Here is a 5,000-nt window from a genome sequence, read left to right as displayed (position 1 = left end):
GATGCACGTTTCCGGGGAATATTATGTGTTTGGCTGCAGAATGCTTACTGAACGCAAATTGCTCTTGTTAGTTCCTCAGCCTACTTCTCTCCCCCCCCCCCTCCTCCCCCTCCTCTCTCTCTGTGTTGTGTTTATTGCTTGCATCTCCTGATGATGGTATTATGCGTAACCTGACATGGTATCTAAAAAGAGCTTTTAAGTTTAGAGACACGGAAAAATCTTAATTTCTTTCAGTTACGGGGATGCAAAAGCAGCAATGCAGACGTCTAACAGTTATAGTGACATTTGCAAAATCTGTTATCATCCTTTGTTTATATGGGGCTGTGGCTTTAAATGAATAAACCATCTGAATCTGAATCTCTCTCTCTGATGACGACGACGACGACGACGACGACGATGATGATGATGATGATGATGATGATGATGATGATGATGATCATAATCATTTCTTGTAGTAGCACTAGATGCAGCAGTGTGAAAAAATTACTACTATTGTGTCGTTATCGTTCATGTTGTTATTGTTATAGTTGTCACAAGGACAGACTGGAAGACTAGACGATGCCTAAAATCTTTATCCTTGAGTAATAAAGTTTTTGAATCTCTCTCTCTCTCTCAGACCCCTCCCCCCGCCGCCCCGCCCCCCATCCCCAAACCTGCCCTAAATGCGCGTCTTCTCATCGATGTCGATACCAACTTGCCAAAAAACAACAACAACAAACAACAAAAACAAACCCAAACCCTGGGGAAAAAAAACAACAACGTCTTTCTTGCTCCGCCGACCATTCTCCTGCTGATGGAAGTTATTCCATTAACGATAATTCGCAGCCAGGAAAAGAAAAAAAAAGTGGGGGAAAAAAAAGCACATCCAAAGATAATAACACACGTGCAGATGGCCAGGGGCGAGAGTGAGGAGCAAGAGGCCCCGACGAGGTTCCAGCCAGAAATAACTGGACAGCACCTGATGGGATGACCGATATCATCAGCTTCAGCAGGGGCGACCACAAACCATTGCCGCCCACTGATTACTGGATTGATTTAAGACAATGGAGCTGCCATACAGGGTGAGGGAAATGGCACTGATGCGAAAAAAAACAATGGTTTCTATGTCCAGATCCGCAACTGCAAAACATTCTAATACGCGCGCGCGCGTCTGTGTGTGTATGTGTGTGTGTGCGCGCGCACATGCGCGCACATGCATCATATTGCCAGTTTGGTGGTGAACATAAAGAATGCAAGATGAAAAAAGAAAGAAAGAACAATTGAGTAGGGCGATTTTCTGGGTGTTTGTGGTAACAAAAAATGCCTATGTAATACTAACAACGTGAATCCATAATGCTATAAACCGTCACAATTTTCATTTGCAAAAGAATCCCCTTGCTGACGATCCAAAAGTGGCCAAGCTATTGTAAATTCTTTCACATTGACTCACGTTCATGTAAAACGTGACTGGGAATGACTAATATTGTTTTTGTATTAGCAATCAGACCACTGACATGGATATACCGATTAAATGAAACACAACGAAATATAAAGAATTTTCAGTAAGACCTTGTGTAATATATATATATATATATATATATATATATACATTTCTTGGATTCAAGACAATCTTATTTCCATAGAAAATGATAACCATACTAAACTCGTGAAGTATTATTTGTACACACACACACAGCGCGCGCGCTGCACACACACACACACACACACACACACACACAGCACAGCACAGCACAGCACAGCACAAAATCCATCTGCCCTGGCACTGTGTTTCATACTATCGGGCTGAAAGGGAGAGGCTCCATCCATCACATGGCAACGAGAAAGGCGGAGGACACCATTTTGTGCACGCCACGTTGGACGCACAGGGTCGCGTTAATTTTGTCTGTGCCTTCTGACTGTTGGAGTGTGTGTATCTACTCTGCAGAAATACCTATTCCTCATGTCCTTGGGGACCGGGCCGTGCGTTTGTTGTGATGGACGATAAGACAAAGATAATGAGAGGAACTGGACAAAGAGGAAGGATGAGTGTCGCAGAAAAAGAGAGACGGGGTGTGTGTGTGTGTGTGTGTGTGTGTGTGTGTGTGTGTGTGTGTGTGTGTGTGTGTGTGTGTATGTCAGAGTGCGTGTATTTGAGTGTTTGTGTGTGTGTGTGTAAGAGAGAGAGATTGACAGATAGATAGATAGATAGATAGATAGATAGAGAGAGAGAGAAAGAGAGAGAGAGAGGGGGGGGGAGATAGGGACAGAGTGAAAGAAAGACAGAAGAATATAAACAGACAGAGAGGAGACGGAGTGCACACAAACGTGCTTGCACATAAACACACGCACATGCGTGAACCCCCCCCCCCCCCTTCACACACACACACACACACACACATACACACACACACACACACACACACATACACACAGATAGATGGAGACAAACATTAGGGGAAGGATGTAGAACTGGGAGAAAAGACAAACTGTAACAAAAATAAATAGATAAATAATAATAATGATAAAGAACACTGGTAAAATGTGATTTTAAAGTCATAATATTCCGCGACCAGACCTGACGTGCAATTCCTACCACTGAAAAGTCAGTACACGTTTTTGTTTTGTTCATTGACGGGGCGGCCACTAATCCGTCCTCGTTCACACACACACACACACACACACACACACACACACACACACACACACACACACACACACACACACACACACACACACACACACACACACACACACACATCCGTATCTCTAAAAACATCTCCACAATATCCACTCACCAACTTTCCCACCACCCTATCGTCATGACAGAACAAACATCGTGAAGGACAGAAACACCACCACTGACCAGACAGACGAATCTTTTTTTTTTTTTTTTTTTTTGCTGCCCCATCATCTGGACCGTTTCAGTGGCATTACTCCCACGCCGCTCATTTTAGATTCCCCCATACACGGCCACACCCGGGTTCGTCCGTCACAGTCCCAGCGTCGGCAGTCCTCAGGGAGCATCGTTGTTAGGTCGCCAGGAGGCCACACACCAGAGGAGACCCTGCACTGCTGCTGAGTCACTTCGGTGGTGTTCAGTGGTGCCTGTTTAACGTACTGAGGACACCACCTACTAAGCTCCCTACTAACGACAATAATGGCTTAGTCGCGAAGTCAGACTGAGTGAGCGTCCCTCCCAGAGTGGAGACCGCCACCACGTCCCTCAAACAACAGCCCCCCATGAATCTGCCGACACTGAAGACATTGACAGGACTCACCCCAAGCACAGAAGTGGAGGGGTATCGAAACTGAGGTCACCATGAGAGCAGGGCATGAAAGGCCACAGACTTTGAGACTGTTTTGTTTATACTGATGATGATAGAGGAGGAGGATGACCATGACGATGTTGCTATGGAGGTCCATTTTGGTTTGGGACTGCGTGACAAGGCTGTACTCTACGCTTCCTGTCATAATGATATCCCAACGTTAACCAGGCCCGAGAGATATAGATACTTGCAGTCTTGGTCAAGTAATTAGAGCAACACACTCAAAGACGCATCCTTGAAGTGGATGACACTCGACTGTGTGGTCCCAGTCTCCCCATTTAAGCCCACAGCACACTGAACTCTGGGTAGGAGCCGGCCACGGGCCGAGAAACCCACCTCCGCTGAGATTCGAACCCGCGTCCTCCCAGCCGTCAGTCCGCGACGCTAACCACTTCGCCACGGCGGCTGGTGACAGACGAATCTTTGAAAAAGATTTTTCATTCCCTGCAGGTCGCGCCCGGAACTATGCGAATGGATGGGGGTTGCCTGTCATTTTGCGTCAGAAGTATTCAATGCCTGTTTTCTGGGATTCCAATTAACTCGTCAGAGCGTAAGGGCGCAAGAAAAAATCTACATGTGCTTACATTCACAGGGGAGTGAGTGCCTGGGGAGGGTGGGAGGGAGGGAGGGAGAGACTGAGGACAGAGATATTGGACAGACATTGTCATAAAATTGCGTCAGAACTGAAGAGGGTGCAAAATCATTATGGAAAGCAGAGGAAACATGTCGAGAAACAGAGAGACACATTACAAAATGCGGCATGTATACACACGCGAACAAACAGCACACACACACACACACACATATATATATATATATATATATATATATATATATATATGTGTGTGTGTGTGTGTGTGTGTGTGTGTGTGTGTGTGTGTTTGTGTGTGCGTGTGTGATCAGGACATAAAATAGAAGACCAACCCCCCTAAAACACACACACACACACACACACATTCACATACACACACACACGCGCGCGCGCGCGCGCATAATAATAATAATAATAATAATAATGGTATTTATATAGCGCTGAATCTTGTACATAGATAAATCAAAGCGCTTTCGCACCAGTCATTCTCACGCACGCATAACTCTAAAACTGGAGAAAATGAAGACAAGGAAGAGGCAGGGAAGGGAGGCTATTTTTGGGAAGAGGTGGGTTTTAGGGCCAGACTTGAAAGAGCTGAGTGTGGTGAATTGACGAAGCGAAAGAGAAAGTTCATTCCAACTGCAAGGTCCAGAGACAGAAAGAACGGCGGCCAACAGTCGAGAGTTTGAATCTGGGTATGCGTGGATCCGAAGCCGATCGTAGTGAGCGAGATGGAATGTAGAGGTGAAGGCAGCCACAGAGACAGGAAGGGGCTGATTTGTGAATACATTTGTAGCATAGAGTGCTGATCTTGTACTTTATTCGGTGTGAGACAGGGAGCCAGTGGAGATGTCGCAAAAGAGGAGTGATGTCTCAGATCTTTTCTTTATGAGGACGAGTCAGGCAGCAGAGTTATGTGCTGAAGGGACTGAATGGATGAAGCAGGCAAACCAGACAATAGAGAGTTACACACACACACACACACACGCGCGCGCACGCACGCACGCACGCAAACCGACCACCACGCCCACCACTGATGCATCGTCAAGCTCATCACAACCAGAAAGGTTTCTAGAGAAGCCCTTGTCACGTGCCAAACCGGA

The sequence above is a fragment of the Babylonia areolata genome, chromosome 24 (genome assembly GCF_041734735.1).
Source record: "Babylonia areolata isolate BAREFJ2019XMU chromosome 24, ASM4173473v1, whole genome shotgun sequence".
In the NCBI taxonomy this organism is placed as follows: Eukaryota; Metazoa; Mollusca; class Gastropoda; order Neogastropoda; family Buccinidae; genus Babylonia; species Babylonia areolata.
Note: the sequence above shows the minus strand (reverse complement) of the source record.